This window comes from Symphalangus syndactylus, chromosome 2, assembly GCF_028878055.3.
Source record: "Symphalangus syndactylus isolate Jambi chromosome 2, NHGRI_mSymSyn1-v2.1_pri, whole genome shotgun sequence".
Classification (NCBI taxonomy): Eukaryota; Metazoa; Chordata; class Mammalia; order Primates; family Hylobatidae; genus Symphalangus; species Symphalangus syndactylus.
This window is the reverse complement of record NC_072424.2, coordinates 45,939,491-45,961,058: the sequence shown is the minus strand read 5'-3', so window position 1 is coordinate 45,961,058 and position 21,568 is coordinate 45,939,491. Positions and strand designations below refer to the sequence as shown.

Here is a 21,568-nt window from a genome sequence, read left to right as displayed (position 1 = left end):
TCAGATGAAGACAGTGAAAAAGTCATTGCTGTTAACGGACTTGTCACATCCGGCCTCCTTAGATTCTAAGAAGGCCCCTGGAATTGCAGGGGAATTAAGATTTCTGAGAAAAGCAGTACTAGTGCTTAACAGAGAGGTGTGGATAGACTTGGAAGTTTGAAGATTTGGGTTGGTGTTTTAGTTCTTGGCCTCAAATCATTTGTAGAATGAAGATGGTCTAGTTGAACCACATGAACCCCTTCCAGCTCCCAAATTCCCAACTCAGTTCATGCCGTCATTATTGTTCTCCCTACTCCCCATGTCTCCTCAGCCTTGGCACCCACAGTGGCCACCCAGTGGGAGAATTTCCCTTCCCATCAGCTGTAGGCTTCAGACTCTGCCTAAAAGGTTACATCAAGGTTTCAAAGGTCATAATCCATCTCGTCTGAAAATGGGACTGTCCGTATCAGATTTTTGGAGAATGGGAGGCTTATGGACATTATATTGAATTAAAGTAATCCTGAAACCTGTGTGTGTGTTTCGCTTCTGGAGATAAACCCTAGTTAATGTTTATTCTTGAGAGTAACTGTATCGTGACTATTCAGCAAAGAAATACAGACTAATGTATTGATTGACACTAGAAAACTTGAGGGGTAAAATCTAGTTTTAAAGTTGACAATTCCCTGAAACCAGGCTGCTTTCCAATTTCAAGCTTATCCTAACTCTCTCCAAGTCGCTCCCATTCTGAATCTAAACATGTCCTTAAGAATCAAGAGCATGTTAACTGGAGGAGGTGCAGTATTCTCAGGACACAGGTAGGCATTCACTCTTCTGAAGTACCCCATTGCAAATTGCCAATGAAGATTTAGAAATTCCTCCTACGATCCGGGCATTTTTCATTTGTTTGTCTTTTGGCTATTTCATGTTGAAGCAGCACGTATGACCTTTACAGCACAACTCCTGTCTTGTTTTTAACTCTTTTTATCAGGAGATTCAACTTGAAAACGGTTATCATTTAGCAGAAAGACAAACAGAAAAGCACATTTTTGTAAGCAAAACGTTAATGATTGGAAGAATTGCCCTAATTTCACCATGACAGTGTGTGATTAATCCCCTGGGTCGTGTACTTATACTTTAAGTTATTCAGTTCATTGGTCTTTGATATTCAGAACCCTTTCTAACTTAATATGATATTGATTTTGTTGGATGATGTACTTTGACTCTTTAAACAACATCACTTTTAGAGATGACTAGCCTACTGTGTAGTATTTTATTTAGAGAACTGTTGCATAACATTTCTTTTTCTTACTTTTTATGGTTTTCTCAGGGTGAAAGCTGATAAGACATCTTGTGGGAAAAGAGGAAACCATCTCTGATAGTGAAAGTACCTTTTCTCTTTCAACTTTTCTGACAAGCTTTTGTGTGTGCGTGTGGTTTTCATTACTGTGAATATTCATCTTAGTTAATGGGGGCAGGACAGGAATTCAAGAAAACTTATTTGGACTTGGGGAAAATGCATTTTGCTGGGGACAGAAGAGACTAAAATTCCCACTCCAGATATATTGGCATGTGGAAGCTGATGAACCCAAAAGCTCCTGATTTTGATTTTTTTTTCAAGATCTAATAATCAATGATCCTTTAAATCTGTGATTGGAGATATGTGACTACTTACAATATGAGACAGAATGTGAATACCAATCACCCAGGATGCTTCTAAATGATTGGGAGTTCAAGCCAGGCACTTTGGGAGGCCAAGGTGGGCAGGTCACCTGAGGTCAGGAGTTTGGGACAAGCCTGGCCAACATGGTGAAACTCTGTCTCTACTAAAACTACAAAATTAGCTGGGCGTGGTGGCATGTACCTGTAATCCCAGCTACTCAGTAGGCTGAGGCAGGAGAATCGCTTGAACCCAGGAGGTGGAGGTTGCAGTGAGCCAAGATCATGCCACTGCACTCCAGCCTGGGCGACAGCGTGAGACTCTGTCTCAAAAAAAGAAAAAAAGACTGGGCGTGGTGGCTCACGCCTGTAATCCCAGCACTTTGGGAGGCCGAGCCGGGCAGATCATGAGGTCAGAAGATCAAGACCACCCTGGCTAACACGGTGAAACCCTGTCTCTACTAAAAATACAAAAAATTAGCTGAACGTGGTGGTGGGTGCCTGTAGTCCCAGCTACTCGGGAGGCTGAGGCAGGAGAATGGCGTGAACCTGGGAGGCAGAGCTTGCAGTGAGCCAAGAACGCACCACTGCACTCCAGCCTGGGAGACACAGCGAGGCTCCGTCTCAAAAAAAAAAAAAAAAAGAAAAAAGAAAGAAAAAGAAAAAAATAAATTATTAGGAGTTCAGTATTTTGTGGTCAAAGTAATCAGGTTGTACTGACATTTATTTTTCAGTCCATAGAGGTTTTAGGAAGTCCCAGTTGGGCTCTGTATATGTCTAATCTAATTTTGTCCCTTGATACTTATTTTTTGGTGTTGTTGATAACTCCAAATAAGAAGCACTTTGGAGACTCCTCCCACTCACCCAAAGATCTGAGACCCCAGGTCTACAGAAGAGCAGCTACCCCTTCACATGTGGCTGTAGGAAAACCACAATCACCCCGTCGTGGATACAAGCATGGGTAGCAGCAGGGGAGATGGAACTCTCTACCCCTCTCTTGTTGGCTGGGGCCCTGGTGGACACCCGCATCCTCAGCCTCCGTCCCTCAGTTCCTAGAGCGGAGCGTGGCTGCCCCGAGAGGAGGCGTCCGTCCCTGGCACGCCGTGGGCCCCGAGCGTCAGTCAGAAAAGCTAGACACCCCGAGTGATTCCCTTCTTTTGAGACAGCTCTTGGGTTCGCAGTTGCATGCGGGAAACCTCTTCAGTCGGATGTACACAAATCTCTCTGGACAACACCGAGGGCTGCGGCGAGGGGACCTTGGAGCTGGCAGAGGCATTTCCTGTCTGCGGAGGATCTTGACTTTGGAGCATCCGGCCGTCGCCGCGAGCAGCCGAACACTTTCCTGCGTCGCTACTTAAAAAAAAAAAAAAAAGTCACTGCCAATATCAGGCGACTTTCCACATGAAAGCCAATGAGGCCGCTTCCCACTTAAAAAAGGTTTGTTTAAAACGTATTTTCTAAGCATTCCTTAGACTCCTTTTTATTTTGGAGGGGGAGTTTGGTATCCTTGAAAAACCTTAAGTATTCAAAAATCTCATTCTCTCTGAAGACAACTTCTTAGATGAACAAGTATGGGAAACAGTTAACAGCAGAGAGTCCCTCCCCTGCTGCTCGCAGACGCTCGCAGTAAGATGTGCTCATAACCTTGTTTATGTTTTTCTTTCATGGTTTATGCCCTTCTATCCTTCTGCTCCCCACTTTTCCTTCCTCATCTTATTCATTCCCTTTCTCTTTTCCCCCCTTCCCTTTTAGGATTCCTCATCTTCATTCAGTTTACTTCCCCATTTAGAATAGAAAATGACTAATCTCCACTCTTTAGATGTCACTATTGGGGCCAAGATTTTCTTTAAATTTATAGAAATGTTCAACTTTTAGCTGAGGTGAGAATCCTGTTTGAGGGAAATGTTGCTGGAGTCCTAATGCGTTGCTCCCATCCCGCCAGGGATAATTTTTTTTTTTTTTTTTTTTTTTTTTTTTTTTTTAAGCCAAGATAAGCAATAATAATAACATAGGCCAGGCACGGTGGCTCATGCCTGTAATTCCAGCACTTTGGGAGGCCAAGGCAGGCAGATGATTTGAGGTCAGGAGTTCAAGACCAGCCTGGCCAACATGGTGAAACCCCGCCTCTGCTAAAACAAATACAAAAACTGGCAGAGTGTGGTAGCAGGTGCCTGTAATCCCAGCTATTCGGGAGGCTGAGGCAGGAGAATCACTTGAGCCACTGCACTCCAGCCTGGGCGACAAAGTGGGACTCCATCTCAAAAAATAAAATAAAAAAATAAAATAACATAAATAGAAGAGTAATAATCCCTGAGTCTCTAGGGTCCAGGCGCTCAGTAGCACTGGAGTATAATGTAGCTGACAGAGAGAGATGCTGCAATAAGGGATGGACAGCAGATGCTGTGGCAGAGTCCGCCAGGGACTCCCAACCAGAGAAAAGGAAAAGGAAGGCTGTTCCACAGAGAAGGACGATCCTGTACACAGATCTGGAGGTGAAAGAGGGCAGGGAGTATGCATGACTGGACTCCAGAGATTTTGGATTTCAGAATTTTGAATGAGGGATTGTGGACCTGTGTTCTCTCTACCCACCACACAGGTCTCTTTGTTTTTGCTGTGGCACTTTCCTCTCTCTGGAACTCTCTTTCCCCCAAATATAGCCTCATGGCTTGCTCCCTCCTCTCCTTCAGACATGGCCTTCCCTTGCCACCTTTTTACAATGCCAACCTCCTCTTCCTATCTCCAACAACAATTTAATTTTCTCTATTTCACTTAATGCAATTGGATATAATATTTTTACTGCCTTATTTATTATTTGTCTCTCCTCATTGACATATGAACATCATGAGGGTAGGGATTTTTGTCTGTTTTGTTCACTGTTATGTATCTTCAGCCTGACCTATTAGGTGCTTGTTAAACATATGTTAAATTAATGAATTACTGAGCACGTACTATGTGCTGCTAAATATTATGTAAGTCTTTCACCTGCTTTATATCATTTAATCATCAACGACCCTATGAGGTAGAGGCTGTTATCAACCCCATTTTCCAGATAAGGAAACTGTCACTGAGAAATTAAGCCCAAAACCTCAATTACTATACCAATCAATGTTGTAATGAGAACTTCCTCATTGAATCTGTTGCATTCTTGAAAAGGTATCAAATGAAGTCTAATTCTAGCTATAAGAAAAGAGTTGAGGTTTCTTTGCTTATCTTAATCTTTTGCCTTGATTCAAATCTAGCATTCCATCTGGAAGGGACTATGATACAGTATAATGGATAAGCAATTTCTCTGTATGTAACATATTATTCTATTACATTAGGAAACTAATAAGCTGAGTGAAGTACCATTTCCCCCTCAGTTTTCTGGGGAAATGAGCATTATAAGATACACTTTATATTTTTCAAAGTGTTAAAAAAAAAAAAAAAAAGTTGGCCAGGTGTGGTGGCTCATGCCTGTAATCCCAGCACTTTGGGAGGCTGAGGCAGGCAGATCATGAGATCAAGAGATCGAGACCATCCTGGCCAACATGGTGAAATCTCATCTCCACTAAAAATACAAAAATTAGCCGAGCGTGGTGTTGCACTCCTGTAATCCCAGCTACTCGGGAGGCTGAGGCAGGAGAATCGCTTGAACCCGGGGGGCGGAGGTTGCAGTAAGCTGAGATGGCGCCACTGCACTCCAGCCTGGTGACAGTGAGACTCCATCTCAAAAAAAAAAAAAAAAAAAAAAAATATATATATATATATATATATATGAAAGTTTGCCTCTCATCTGGCCCACTGAGGCATGTTCCACAAAGGACGCTGAACATAGCAGTGTGATAGCTTACTATTTGTGTCTCCAGCATCCAGCAGTATGTTTGGCCTACAGTAAACTTTTAATAAATATCGTACTATAGAATGAAAGTGAAAGCCATGTGCCCTCCCTGAAGGAGAGGAGAGCCATTTCCCTCCCTCCCCAAGCCCTGCACCCTCATTATACTTCCTATTTCTTGGCCACCAGAAACATAGCTTGCCCGGATGGCTTTGGGAGCACAGCAGAAAGCATAGTGGGCAGGGGCTGTGCGTGCTACAGAGACACTTGACAGGTGCCAACTTGGGCCACAGGTGAGGGGAGGACATATTTAGGTCTATTTAAGCCTAAACAAGCTCTAAAAGAAAATGTTCTCTCCCATCTTTTTACCAGCATAAATTTGAAGAGGAAGTGCTTCTGTGGTTTTATTGGCCATTTTTCCCTTTCAGACTTGGCAATTTCATTCAATTTCCAGTTCACACTTCTCAATTTCAATCAAGAGTTTTATTTAAAATATAACCAGTTTACTGGAAAAAAAAATGACACTATTTGGGATGGGCTGTGATCACTACTATTTTTTATCAGCATCATCTATTCAGAAAATGGAAGCAGGAAATCCAAATATTTTTAAATGATTTCTGAAAGTATTTTATGAATTGCAAAGAAGTGTAGAAGGAACAGAAAGTGTTTGCTTCACATGCTCTTTCAAGGTTTTAGCTTTCCTTAGCTGCTTATGGAAACTGCATTACTACAGACTTTCCATTAATTGTAGATTAGACCAGACTAACTCAATAAATGTTTAAAAAATGGACCCTGAGTGCAGGTTCAGACGTCTAGAGGAAATGACTTGATGGTACGGAGGTGGAAGGAAGTGAGAAGTTACGATGATGTATGGTGCTGTTGATCAGTTAATTGAAGGTAAAATTTTTAGCTTCACCAAGCAATTACCTGATCTCATTAAGGTCTTTAAAATCACCTAAGTACCATTTGCCTGAGGCAGCTGCCCCTTGTTTAGATGTTATTTCAGGCATTAAGAAAAACACAATGTTAATGGTGGCCAGGGAATGTATGCATGCAGTTTCTGGTATATATTGTTCTGAATCTTAGCCATTATTCAGTATTATCCACCCTGTATAAACATGGGGCACTAAAATATATTTACATTTTGTATATATTTACATTTTGTATTTGTTTTACTTTTCAAATGTATTTTAAAGCATCATGTTTACAAGATAGTTTTTTTAACAAATAAAATTTGTTAAGAGATATGGATTGTCAATTTTTTTCAAGAAACTACTTATTAAAGTATAACATACGTATTTTAAAAGCTCACAGATCATAGGTGTACAGCTTACAACTTGACTACACTATGTAACTGGAATCCATATCTTGAAATAGAACATTACCAGATCCCAAGGAGCTCTCTTTATGCCCCCTCTAGTTCACTATCCCCAACCCCACTCCAAGGGACTCCACTAACCTGATTCCAAATGGCATAGATTCATTTGCCAATTTTTGAACTTTATGAGAGTAAAATCCCACAGTATTTTCTCTTTTATCTCCCATTCCTCCATTCCTTTAGGTTTTTAGGTTTTTTGTTTGTTTGTTTGTTTGTTTTTGGAGACGGAGTCTTGCTCTGTCACCCAGGCTGGAGTGCAGTGGCGTGATCTCAGCTCACTGCAACCTCCGCCTCCCAGGTTCAAGCAGTTCTCCTGTCTCAGCCTCTCGAGTAGCTGGGATTACAGGCATCTGCCACCACACCTGGCAAATTTTTGTATTTTTAGTAGAGATGGAGTTTCACCATGTTGGGCAGGCTGGTCTCAAAGTCCTGACCTCAAGTGGTCTACCCGCCTCAGCCTCCCAAAGTGCTGGGATTACAGGAGTGAGCCATCGTGCCCAGCTGCCCATTCCTTTAGTTTTTTGCTGGTAAAATTCATCCACGTTATGGTGTGATGTTGTTTGTTTATCCTCACTGCTGCATGGTGGTCCATTGTATGAATTTTCATGTTAGTTTAAATAATGCATCTAAATATAAAAACTGTGCCATAAAATTTACATTTGAAAATGACACTGCTCACATTTTACTGGACTCCAAGTCTCCTAGGTGGAGAGAAAGAAAGACAGCAGAAAGACCAGGAGCATCAGGCTGTCAAGAAACAAATTACTGCAACCTTTCACGTATCAGAAGGGCTGGGAATATCAGTAACCAAAATCTTACTTATTTTTCCCACTCAGGTGGGTTAAATGAAAAAAATCACCTAGGCCGGGTGCGATTGCTTACGCCTGTGATCCTAGCAGTTTGGGAGGCTGAAGCAGTTGGATCACTTGAGGTCAGGAGTTCGAGACCAGCCTGGCCAACATGGTGACACCCATCTCTACTAAAAGTACCAAACAGCAACAACAACAACAACACCCCTAAAAAATTAGCTAGGCATGGTGGCGGGTACCTGTAATCCCAGCTACTCGGGAGGCTGAGGCAGGAGAATTGCTTGAACCTGGGGGCAGAGGTTGCAGTGAACTGAGATCATGCCACTGCACTCCAGCCTGGGCAACAAAGCAAGAATCCATCTCCAAAAAGAAAAAAAAATTTCTAAAGACAACTTTATTTTAATTCTGGACATAGGTCTCCCTGTAGTTACCGTATTTTATTTCAGTAGTTTTAGGAATTTAGTTTGCATTCTATTCCACTTTCGTTTTCCTGTTACTTTGATGTTTATAATTATAAAGCTGCTATGGGATGGTGTGCTGGATTTTATGCCTAGATTTGCTGTTAAGTAGCAATGTGACTTTAGACATATCAATTACCTCTCTGTTCCCTTATCATAAAATGAGGCTCTTGGACCAGGTGATCTTTTTTTTTTCTTTTTTTTTTTTTTTGTTTGAGATGGAGTCTCACTCTGTCACCCAGGCTGGAGTGTAGTGGCACGATCTCGGCTCACTGCAACCTCCACCTCCCGGGTTCAAGTGATTCTCCTGCCTCAGCCTCCAGAGTAGCTGGGATGACAGGCATGCACCACCACACCTGGCTAATATTTGTATTTTTTAGTAGAGATGAGGTTTCACCATTTGGCCAGGCTGGTCTCAAACTCCTGACCTCAGATGATCTACCTGCCTTGGCCTCTCAAAGTGCTGGGATTACAGGTGTGAGCCACCGCGCCCAGCCTAGGTCATCTTTAATGTTGCACTTAACACTAAGACGCTATGTTTTTCTGTTCTTTATCTTTCTAAGCAACATATTCACCCTAAACTTCAGTGGCTATGTGTTTTAGATGTTGAGGGGAGTGAAGAATCTTTTATTTCACCGGCCTTCTGGTGTTCACTCCCTGAGCAGGACTTGTCTTATACTTAAGCTCAGTTCTAAGGTTAAATCAGGGCTCAGTCTCTATCAAAGCCTATGAAAGCTCACCCTAGGGAAGTGTTCTTAGGGAAGCACTTCTAATATTTCCCAGCTGTCCATATATTTTCAAACAAATAATAGGGTATTGAAGTAAACTCGAATGTTGATTATAAGTTTAAGTGTTCTATCAAATTATTCAAGTATTCATTCAGAAAATATTTATTGAGCACCTACTATGTGGCACGTGGAAGCACTGGGGATATAAATTTGCATAAGGCTCAGTAGGATGACTTTGAAGACCAGAGAAAACATCCTTTTAATTTCCAATATTCAAGGATGAGCCTATTTTCATCCTAAGCATAATTAGTTTTGCTTGCTATATAATAATTCCATGCTGTTTAAGTTCTTGAGTTTGTCTTGCAAAAGCTTTTGCCAAACAACCCATAGCAAAATATTTAATAACACATGGGCATTCCAAAGTCCCAAATAAGAAACTAAGTGGACCTCCTTTTAGAGCATGTCCCCACAAATGCCCTCTTCTCTCCTCATTTCCATCCTGGGGTGAATGCCCACTTCACCTCCCACACAGTGTGGTTTAAATAACTATAAAAGTGTCTCCAACAGATGGTATTACCTGGCATCCCACACCCAGGACTGTCATCTCTCCCTCGACATTTCCTTCCTCGCATTGAGGCTGTGAATCTGCCCATCTCCCCTGGTTTCCTCCAGGTAACTCCACCTTGGGCAAGGTCTGCATTACATATATCTATATTTACATGTATAAAAGTATATGTATATATATTTTTAGAGGCAAGATCTCGCTCTGTCACCCAGGCTGGAGTACAGTGGCATAATCATAGCTCACTGCAGCCTCCAACTCTTGGATGCAAGGGATCCTTCCACCTCAGGCCTGCAAGTAGCTGGGACTATAGGTGCATGCTACCACACTTGGCTAATTTAAAACAAAATTTTATAGAGGTAAGATCTCTATGTTGTCCAGGCTGGTCTCAAACTCCCGTCCTCAAGCAATCCTCCTGCCTCGGCCTCCCGAAGTGCTTGGGATTACAAGCATGAGCTACCCTTTGGGCACATAACATATTATTAGGTAGAGATGGCATAATTTCTTAATTCTCTTGTTGGGTTAATGTTGTTTTGTTGTTATAAAATTTTCTAAAATGAGAATGTTTTCCCTCCATTTCAGTTTAATTCCTTCTAGAGTATATTCATAGAAAATGAATCATTGAGCCAAAGGGATGAATATTTGATAAATATTGTGAAATACTTCCTGGGAAAGTTTTATCAATTTGTATCAGTGGAGAACAAGGATCATTTCTCCATATCTTCACCAGTGGAAGTGCTGTTTTTCTAATCTTTCTTAATTATTTAGGAGAAGAATAGTATGCTGTATTTTACTTTTACATTTCATTTCTTTCATTATTCCCAAAGTTGAATTTTAAAAATATTCTGGCCGGGTGCTGTGGCTCACGCCTGTAATCCCAGCACTTTGGGAGGCCGAGGCGGGAGGATCACGAGGTCAGGAGATCCAGACCATCCTGGCTAACACAGTGAAACCCTATCTCTACTAAAAATACAAAAAATTAGCCGGGTGTGGTGGCATGTGGCTGTAGTCTCAACTACTTTGGAGGCTGAGGGAGGAGAATCACTTGAACCTGGGAGGTTGAGGTTGCAGTGAGCCAGGATCATGCCACTGCACTCCAGCCTGGGCAACAGAGAGAGACTCTGTCTCAAAAAACAAATTAAAAAAAAATGCTAACCTTTTATTTCTTTTTCTATTTGAATTCTTTTATTTCTTTATTTTTGAGACAGTTCACTCTGTTGCCCAGACTGGAGTGCAGTGGTGCCATTTCGGCTCACTGCAACCTCCACCTCCCGGGTTCAACCGATTCTCCTGCCTCAGTCTCCCGAGTAGCTGGAACTACAGGTGCGCACCCCCATGCCCGGCTGATTTTTTGTATTTTTAGTAGAGACGGGGTTTCACCATTTTGGTCAGGCTGGTCTCAAACTCCTGACCTCAGGTGATCCACCAGCCTCTGCCTCCCAAAGTGCTGAGATACAGGCGGGAGCCACCATGCCCGGCTGATTTATTTGAATTCTTTATGTTGGAAGATATAAACTTTTTGCCTTATTTATTGCCAAAATGTTTCTCAGTTATTTAAAAAGATGTTTAGGAAAACGGAACATTTTTGTGTAGTCAAATGTAACAATATCTTTTTTATGATTTCTTTCTTTTCTCGTAAGCTTAGGAAGATTCCCTCATTCAGAAAGCAAATGAACGTCCACATACATTAAACAAAAATCCTCCCCGTAAAACTCTTCCTTCTCTCCCCCACCCCTCATTATTTTACATTTAATGCTTAATCTACCTGAAATTTATTTTGCTCCACAATATCAGGTGAAGAACTAAAATAAAAAATTACCCCCAAATACCTAACTAAGTGTTCCATTCATGCAATAATCATTCCTTTTTGCCCTTTTCCTGGATTAAATGTCTAAAAACACCTTGGTTTCTGGACTAATTGCAATGGTCTTTCAATTTTTTTTTTTAATTTTGTATATCTGTGGCTGGGCTTAAGGACTAGAATTTGCTTTCTGTAGCAGAAGGATGAGAGCTTCTGTTCATTCTTACATATAATCAGCTTTCTCCTTCTTCGAAGGTTGAGCTGGCTTTTAAAACAAACAACAGCTAGCCTTCTCATCAAAGTCTACCATATCTGGGTTTTCTTGTTCATGACTTTTTTTTTTTTTTTTTTTTTTTTTGTGAGACTGAACCTCTCTCCGTTGCCCAGGCTGGAGTGCAGTGGCGTGATCTTGGCTTACTGCAACCTCCGTCTCCCGTATTCGAGTGATTCTCCTGTCTCAGCCTCCCGAGTAGCTGGGATTACAGGCGCCCGCCACCACACCTGGCTAATTTTTGTATTTTTAGTAGAGATGCGGTTTCACCGTATTGGTCAGGCTGGTCTCAAACTCCTGACCTCAGGTGATCCACCTGCCTCAACCTCCTAGAGTGCTGGGATTATAGGCGTGAGCCACCATGCCTGGCCTTCTGTTCATGACTCTTGCACTGCAGATGAAAGTGCTCTCAGAACCTACAGAGCACCGAACTCAAGAAACAGAACTTAGGAAACTTTATGTGTATCACTGGCTGAATCCTCTGACATGGAGGAGCAAGTACCCTGCCTGCTAGTCCATTTAAATTATAGTGTACCACTCCAGTAGTGTATTAGAAAAAGTCTTTAGATGGCCGGGCACAGTGGCTCACGCCTGTAATCCCAGCACTTTGGGAGGCCGAGGCAGGTGGATCACCTGAGGTCGGGAGTTCGAGACCAGCCTGACCAACACGGAGAAACCACATCTCTACTAAAAATACAAAATTAGCTGGGCATGGTGGTGCATGCCTGTAATCCCAGCTACTCGGGAGGCTGAGGCAGGAGAATCACTTGAACCTGCGAGGCGGAGGTTGCAGTGAGCTGAGATCGTGCCATTGCACTCCAGCCTGGGTGACAGAGTGAGACTCTATCTCAAAAAGAAAGAAGGAAAGAAAAAGTCTTTAGATTTAAAAAATAGCTAACACTTACTGGACACTTACATTTTTTGCATTTTTTTCAAATCTTTATGAATGTCCTCAGTAAAGTTAAATATTTTCTTTATTTAATACATACTTATTAAAAATTTTCAAGTTTATTGAGGTGAAATATAACATAAAATTAGCCATTTTAAAGTGAACAATTTAGTGGCATTTAGTACATTCAAAATGTTGTGCAAACACCACCTTTATTTGTTCCAAAACATTTTCTTTTCTTTTCCTTTTTTTTTTTTTTTTTGATTTAGCTTTTGGTGCCCAGGCTGGAGTGCAGTCGTGCAATCTTGGCTCACTGCAACCTCCACCTGCTGGGTTCAAGCGATTCTCCTGCCTTAGCCTCCTGAGTAGCTGGGATTACAGGCACATGCCACCACACCTGGCTAAGGTTTTGTATTTTTGGTAGAGATGGGGTTTCACCATGTTGGCCAGGATGGTCTCAAACTCCTGACCTCAGGTGATCTACCCGCCTCGGCCTCCCAAAGTTCAGGGATTACAGGCGGGAGCCACCATGCCCAGCCTGTTCCAAAACATTATCATCTTTCCAAAATAAAACTCTGTATCCATTAAGCAGTCACTCCCCATTCTGTCTTCTCCCCATTTTCTGGCAACCACCAATCTGCTTTCTGGATGGGTTTACTTATTCTAAATATTTCACACAAATGGAATAATACAATATGTGATCTTTCGTGTCTTATTTATAAAACATTAGCATAATGTGTTTGAGGCTCATCCACATTGTAGCATGTATCAGTACTTCATTCCTTCTTATGGCTGGACAATATTTCATTGTATAAATAAAACACAGTTTATTTATCCATTTGTTAGTTGATGGACGTTTGGGTTGTTTCCACCTTTTGGCAATTGTGAGTAGTGCTGCTATGAACATGTGTGTCCAAGTACTTATTTGAGTATCTATTTTCAATTACTTGGGGTATATGCTTAGGAGTGAAATTGCTGGGCCATATGACAATTGTATATTTAACTTTCTGAGGAAATTCTAAACCATTTTCCATCATCACTGCGCCATTTTACATTCCCACCAGCAATGTTTGAGGATTCCAGTTTCTCCGTCCTTACCAATACTTGTTGTTTTCCTTTAATAGAAAAACTATAGCCAAGCTCATGGGTATGAAGTGGTATATCATTGTGGTTTTGATTTGCATTTCTCTAATGACTAATGATGTTGGGCACCTTTTATATGCCTATTTGCATTTGTATACCTTCTTTGCTTTTTTATTTTTTATTTTTGAGTAGCCAAGTGCAGTAGTGAGAGGGGGAAAGGGTAGAACAAGGAGTTCGATCTATAACTGACTCTGAACAATCAACTGAGATAACTCACTATCTTCAGACCGGCCTATATACCTTCTTTGGAGAAATGTCTTTTCAAATTCTTTACTTATTTAAAAATTGTGTTGTTTGTCTTTTTTGTTGTTGAGTTGTAGGAGTTTGTTACATATTCTGGATACTAAACCATTATCAGATATATGATTTGCAAATTTTTTTCTCATTCTGTAGGTTGTCTTTTCACTTTTTAAAAATTGATACATAATAATTGTACTTATTTAGAGGGTACACATGATATTTTGATACTTGCATACAATGTGTAATGATCAAATCAGGGTAACTGGAACATCCATCACCTCAAACATTTATCATTTCTTTTAGTTGAGAACATTCCACATCTTCTAGCTACTTTGAAATATACTATAAATTATTGATAACCATTCTTTCACTTTTTTGATAATGTCCTTTTTTGCGTAGAAGTTTTTAATTTTGATGAAGTTCCATTTCTCAATTTTTCTTTTGTTGCTCAAGCTTTCAGTGTCATAGTTAAGAATCAATTGTCAAATCCAAGATCATAAAGATTTACTCCTATGGTTTCTTCAAAGAGATTTATTATTCTAGCTCTTATATTTGGGTTGCTGATTCATTTTGAGTTACTTTTTGGATATGGTATGAGGCAGCTTCATTCTTTTTTTTTTAATTAATTTTTTTTTTTTTGAGACAGAGTCTCACTCTGTTGCCCAGGCTAGAGTACAGTGGCGTGATCTCGGCTCACTGCAACCTCGGCCTCCTGGGTTCAAGTGATTCTCCTGCCTCAGCCTCCCAAGTAGCTGGGATTACAGGCATCTGCCACCAGGCCTGGCAAATTTTTGTATTTTTAGTAGACACAGGTTTCACCATGTTGGCCAGGCTGGTCTTGAACTCCTGACCTCAAGTGATCCACCCACCTTGGCCTCCCAAAGTGCTGGGATTACAGGCATGAGCCATTGTGCCTGGCCAAAGCTTCATTGTTTTGCAAGCCAATATCCAATTGTCCTAGTACCACTTATAGAGATTATGCTTTTCCCATTGAATGGTTTTAGCACCCTGTTGAAGATTAATAAACTATAGACATATGGGTTTATTTCTGTACTTTCTTCTTTATTGTTTTAATTTTTTTTGAAATGGAGTCTCACTCTGTTGCCTAGGCTGGAGTGCATGGCGTGATCTCAGCTCTCTGCAACCCCCGCCTCCTGGTGTCAAGGGATTTTCATGCCTAGCTTCCCAAGTAGCTGAGACCACAGGTACACGCCACCACACCTGGATAATTTTTGTGTGTTTTTTTTTTTTTTTTGAGACAGGGTCTTGCTCTGTCACCCAGGCTGGAGTGCAGTGGTGCGATCTTGGCTCACTGCAAGCTCCGCCTCCCGGGTTCATGCCATTCTCCTGCCTCAGCTTCCCGAATAGCTGGGACTACAGGTGCCCGCCACCACGCCCGGCTAATTTTTTTTTTTTGTATTTTTTAGTAGAGATGGAGTTTTACCGTATTAGCCAGGATGGTCTCTATCTCCTGACCTCAGGTCATCTGCCCGCCTCAGCCTCCCAAAGTTCTGGGATTGCACGCGTGAGCCATCGTGCCTGGCCCTGAGCTTATTTTCTTCAGAATTACATACTGTCTCTGTCAAAGAGGAGAGATCATTGGCGCTTAATACATTGTTTACTTTAGGTTTACAAAAGGTTAGATAAACAAAACGACTAAAAATCTGTTTGTACTAGTGAACATTTCTTAATTGGTAACCCACAGTTAGGTTGATAGATATACTGAAAGCAATTTTTCTTGTTCACATGTAGTACTTAATTTTTGTCAAGTTTGTGACTGCTCAGTTTTGCATCCTCCTTTGTCTTCCTCTTTTCATGACCTTATTTCTTCAGATGGATGTTTTGAGGTTATTTTCTATTTTGAGAAAACTATACAAATCTGATTTATTATCACAATAGCTCAAAAGTAGTTCCTGTTGAAGCTCTCCACATTGTCAATACTGTGACCTCCTGTCAGTTTCCTACACTGGATGGGAAATTCAAGCTGAGATTTCTCCAAAGTGCTTCCCACAGTGGCTGAACTAATTTCAATTACCACCAATGATATACGGGCGTTCCCTTTTCTCCACAGCCTCGCCAGCATCTGATGTTTTTTGACTTTTTAATAATAGCTGTTCTGACTGGTGTGAGATGATATCTCGCTGTGGTTTTGATTTGCATTTCTCTGATGACTAGTAATGTTGAGCATTTTTTCATATATTTGTTGCCTGCTTGTGTGTCTTCTTTTGAGAAGTGTCTGTTTATGTCTTTTGTCCACTTTTTAATGTGGTTGTTTTTTGCCTGTTGGATTATTTAAGTTTCTTATAATTTTGGATATTAGACCTTTGTCCGATGCAGTTTGTGAATATTTTCTCTCCCATTCTGTAGGTTTTCTATTTACTCTGTTGATAGTTTCTTTTGTTGTGCAGAGGCTCTTTAGTTTAATTAGGTTCTATTTGTCAATTTTTGTTTTTGTTGCCATTGCTTTTGAGGACTTAGTCATAAATTCTTTCCCAAGGCCAATGTTCAAAATGATGTTTCTGAGATTTTCTTCTAGGATTCTTATAATTTGGAGTCTAACATTGAAATCTTTAATCCATCTTGAGTTAATTTTTGTGTATGGTAAGAGGGAAGGATCCAGTTTCATTCTTCTGCATATGGATAGCCAGCTATCCCAGCACCACTTATTGAATAGGGGAGTCTTTCCCCATTGCTTGCTTTTGTTGACTTTGCTGAAGATTAGATGGCTGTAGGTTTGTGGTGTCATGCCTTTTGAATGTGTTTTTTTTTTCTTTTTCACTTAGCACAATGCATTTGAGGTTTATCTGTGTTCATATGCTTATTAATAGTTCCTTTGTTTCTGAGTAGTATTCCATAGTACGGATGTACCTCAGTTTGTTTATTTATTTGCTACTTGAAGAACATTTGAATTGTTTCCAGTTGTTGGTGATTACAAATAAAGCAGCTATAAACTGTTCACATAAAGGTATTTGTGTAAACATATGTTCTCATTTCTCTTGGGTCAGTATCTAGGAATGGGATTCCTGAATTATAGGATAAATGAAGGTTTAATTTAATAAGACACTGCCAAACATTTTCAGTTTCGTAGAGCCACCACAACGAATTACCACGGTCTTGGTGGCTTAAAACAATAGAATTTTATTGTCTCATAGTTCTGTGAGGCTAGAAGTCCAAATTCAAAATGTTGGCAGGCCCATACTCCCTCTGAAAGCTCTAGGGGAGAATTCTTCCTTCCTTTTTTTTTTTTTTTTTTTTTTTCTGAGAGAGACCCGCTGTATCACCTAGGCTGGAGTGCAGTGGGGCAATCTCAGCTCACTGCAGCCTCTGCCTGCTGGGTTCCAGCAATACTCCTGCCCCAGGCTGCCAAGTAGCTGAGATTACAGGTGCCCACCACCTTGCCCAGCTAATTTTTGTCTTTTTAGTAGAGACAGCGTTTCACCATGTTGGCCAGGCTGGTCTCAAACTCCTGACCTTAACCTGACCTTAAGTGATCTGCCCACTCTGGCCTCCCAAAGTGCTGAGATCTTTGGGGTATTGATTTTCTTCCTGGAAACGTTTGCAGCTGTTGGCACCTTTGCCTGAGTTCTTGTGTCCAGGAAGAATGAGGTACGCAGACAAGTGAAAGGTGAAGAAGTCAAAGGGGAGCTTTATTTAGTGTTAGCACAGCTCAGAGGAGACCCACAGTGGGTAGCTCCTCTCTGTAGGCAGGTTGTCCCATGGAGTGTTCAGCTCTCAGCAGAGAGGAGGCCCTGGAGAGGGTAGCTCCTCTCCACAGGCAGGTTGTTAAGGGCATCTCTGCTCTCAGCAGAGAGGGTAGCTCCTCTCTGCAGCTAGTCCTCCCATTGTCTCTCCATCCTCTGCCCTCTTCTTGCTGATCCCAGGGCTCAGAGGGGAGGAAGTATGTGCTGATTGGTCCATGGACAGCCATAGGTGACCTGGAGGAGGCATAAGTCCTCACTCTGGTCTGTGGACTGGCAGCCCAGCCCCCAGCCTTCAGGCCCTCTCTGGCCTGAAGGTGTGGCCTTACTGGAACCTGCTCCCTTCCCTCCAGGAATCTGTCTGCCTTCTGCTGCCATTCATGACCCCGGGGCTCAGCCCCAACCCTGCTCGGAGATTGGAGCAGGCACTGGGAGAGGAGAGGCCAGGCAGTGGGAGCAGACAACCCCAGGCCTGCAGGTATGTTTGGGGAGGGGCCTTCTTGGGCCCCCGAGGGTGCAGGCTGCAGAGATGCCTGGGTCCTGTGCTTGGGAGGGCGGCTGCAGCTGCACTCTGGGAGCTACCACCCCTCCAACTTGGAAGCCTCTTCCTCTGCTTGTCCCTGGCTCCTGTCTGCTCTGTGGAGCAGGAGGCCCAGGTCTGCAGCTGTGGGTCCAGGGGCTGCAGTTGTACCCAGGAGGGCAGATCCTACCTGCTCCTGGCCACCCTCAAGAGTGAGGGGAGGCTTGCATCCACAGTTGCAGTTTGGGTGCCTGTATCCCCACCCAGGGGGGCAGGGCCCCTGCCTGCTCAGTAGAGCAGGAGGCTTGGGTCTGTGGCCATGGTCAGCTGCCATCATTGGGATGACAGGCATGAGCCACTAGCCTGACCCTTCCTTCCTCTTCTCACCTTCTGGTAGCTCCTGCAAACCTTGGAATTCCTTGGTTTGTAACTGTGTCACTCAATCTCTGCCTTTATCTGCACATGGCCTTCTCTCCTGTGTCTTTTCCTCTTTTTTTTTTTTTTTTTTTTTGAGAAGGAGTCTTACTCTGTTGCCTAGGCTGGAGTGCAGTGGCGCAATCTCGGCTCACTGCAAGCTCTGCCTCCTGGGTTCACTCCATTCTCCTGCCTCAGCCTCCGAGTAGCTGGGACTACAGGCGCCCGCCACTGCGCCTGGCTAATTTTTTGTATTTTTAGTAGAGACGGGGTTTCACTGTGGTCTTGATCTCCTGACCTCGTGATCCGCCTGCCTCGGCCTCCCAAAGTGCTGGGATTACAGGTGTGAGCCACCGGTTTTTTCCTTTTTCTTAAGGACACTAGTCATTGGGTTTAGAGCCCACCCTTATCAAGTATGACCTTACTTTAACTAATTATATCTGCAAAGACCCTATTTTCAAGTAAGGTCACATTTTTAGGTTCAGGATGGACATGAATTTTGGGGGGAACACTTATTCAGCCCACCCTGGTGGCTGTACCACGTTGCATTCCCACTAGCAGTGCCTGAGAGTTATAGTTGTTCCCAATCTTCACAACTTCAGGCTTAGCAACTTTAGGAGATAGAAGAATTTCATCAGAAGTCTCAGGACTGTCTCTCATTGGGCTGCCTTGGAATACATGTGTGTTCATCCTTGAACTTATCGCTACAGCCCAGACATGGAACATGATGGTTGGCCAGGACGTGGTCATGTCCCTACTCCTAAAGGTAGGGACGGAGAGGGGTCAGTGCCACATGAATCATGTAAATTGATTGTGGATAAGGGGCTTCCTGGAAGAAAACTAGGGAGATGTTAACAGAAGAAGAAGAACTAAAAGATTGTCAGGTAAAAACAACTAATTTCCTCTACGAATAGGAAAGTGCCTTTTGCAACCGCTCCTTATCAGTTTCCAACAACTGCTGGAATCAAAGCAATTGATTGTTTTCTATGTGCCAGGCACTATGCCACATGTTTTACATGGCTCCAATTTCCCCAGCATTCCTCTGGGGAAGATTCCATTACTCTCACCTTTTTTTTTTCCTTCTTTTTTTTTTTTTTTTGAGGTGGAGTCTCGCTCTGTCACCCAGGCTGGAGTGCAGTGGGATGATTTCTGCTAACCGCAACCTCCACCTCCCAGGTTCAAGTGATTCTCCTGCCTCAGCCTCCCGAGCAGCTGGGATTACAGGCGTCTGCCACCATGCCCAGCTAACTTTTGTATTTTTAGTAGAGACGGGGTTTCACCATGTTGGCCAGGCTGGTCTTGAATGCCTGACTTCAAGTGACCGCCCGCCTCGGCCTCCCAAAGTGCTGGGATTACAGGCATGATCCACCGTGCCCGGCTCACCCTTTTTACATGTGGGAAACTAAGACTTGGAGACTTTGGATAACATTGCAAAAGTCATGTAGCTATTAGGTGGTGACCCTGGATCCCGGGCCAGGTCTGCTAACGTCAGTGCCCACTATACTGTCCTTGTATTTCTCCCCAGTCTCCCAACCAGCCAGTCTGTCCCTGTCTACCTTGATTTGACCCTTTCATTGACATGCATAATTTCTTGGAGTGGCAACTTTTTTTTTTTTTTTTTTTTAAACATTTCAGGGCTTTTCCTAGTGATAACCTCTGCTTCCTGCTGAGTTCTGGATCTAGAGCACAGGCAGGTTTCCTGCCCTTTCTCCCATAGCTACTGAACTCTGACTTTGTACTGATGGAGTGTCTGGGGCCCAAGAGAGATTTCTGTCCTTCACCTGGCAACAGTAGACCGCTAATTTATATCAGAGTGTGTTTCTTGCCCCTCCCCCAGGGGCGGACAGGCACCACCTTGTCCTCAGACAAGGCTCAAAGCATGAATGGGCTTCCCTAGGTATGCCTGCTCCACCCTAAAACCTTGGCAGGTGCTGTAGGGCTGTACTACCAAGGGGAAGGGTCTCCCAGGCCTACTGTGCTGTTTCCAGTCTTTCTCATGCAGGCCGAGTAGAGGCCAGTGGAAAAGGATGGCAAGCAGACGGGGATTTCTCTGTGTCCAGTGTGCTCAGGGCTTCTAAACTGCCATGCTAGCTTATCCTTTGCCGGTAAGAATTTTTCTTCTTATCCAGTTTTCTGATGATTGTCTGTTCTTCCCGTTCTCTGCCAAAAGAGGAAACAGCTGGTGTGTCTTGTCCCTTTTTGGAAGGACTTGTGAGCCTTAGGAATTCAGTTCCCTTGATTGCTTTGTATAACAGCGCAATTCGCTGATGGACTAAAACGAAATTATGGTTTTGTATGTCTTATAGGTTATCCATTTTTAAATATGTTTATTTGACAAATTGCAGGGTTTTTTGTTTGTTTTGTTTTTCAGACAGAGTCTCACTCACTCTGTTACCCAGGCTGGTGCACAGTGGCACAATCTTGGCTCACTGCAACCAACCTCTGCCTCTCGGGTTCAAGCGATTCTCCTTCCTCAGCCTCCCGAGTAGCTGGGATTACAGGTGCCCGCCACTACGCCCAGATAATTTTTGTATTTTTAGTAGAGATGGGGTTTTGCCATGTTGGCCATGCTGGTCTCGAGCTCCTGACCTTAGGTGATCTGCCCGCTTCAGCCTCTCAAAGTGCTGGGATTACAGGCGTGAGCCACCGTGCCCGGCTGGTTATCCATTTTTCTCTTGTGTATGCCAGCCTCACAGAGTGTGGGATATGAGAAAGAAAGGATCCTAGGGTCGAATAAACTTCAGAAATTTGTCATGTCTTATCCTCTTCTGGATATTTACATGGCACATTCACATCTTAAAGACCCTGAGAATTCCTGCAAAATAGAGAAATACATATTGAGATGGAGTCTTGCTCTTGTTGCCCAGGCTGGAGTGCAATGGCGCAATCTCGGCTCACTGCAACCTCCACCTCCCAGGTTCAAGCAATTCTCCTGCCTCAGCCTCTCAAGTAGCTGAGATTACAGGCTTGCACCACCACACCTGGCTAATTTTGTAGTTTTAGTAGAGACGGGGTTTCACCATGTTGGTCAGGCTTGTCTCAAACTCCTGACCTTAGGCGATCCACCAGCCTTGGCCTCCCAAAGTGTTGAGATTGCAGGCATGAGCCACCACACTTGGCCTAGAGAAATAAATTTAACTTTGTTTAACAAAGTGTCCCTAAGTTTGTTTGATCGTAGAACCCTTTGCTTGTGTAGCACTCATTATTT

The 21,568-nt window shown here is 42.8% G+C and overlaps 1 protein-coding gene across 1 annotated transcript in view; it reads left to right on the top strand.

Annotated features, from left to right (window-relative positions):
• Window positions 1-3,054: 3,054 nt before the first annotated feature.
• The window catches only part of EXOC6 (exocyst complex component 6), a 364,709-nt gene continuing 346,195 nt past the window's right edge, over window positions 3,055-21,568 (top strand). Inside the window, exon 1 of the mRNA XM_063629860.1 lies at window positions 3,055-3,072. The gene's annotated coding sequence lies outside the window, so the exon portion shown is untranslated. The remainder of the gene's footprint in view (window positions 3,073-21,568) is intronic.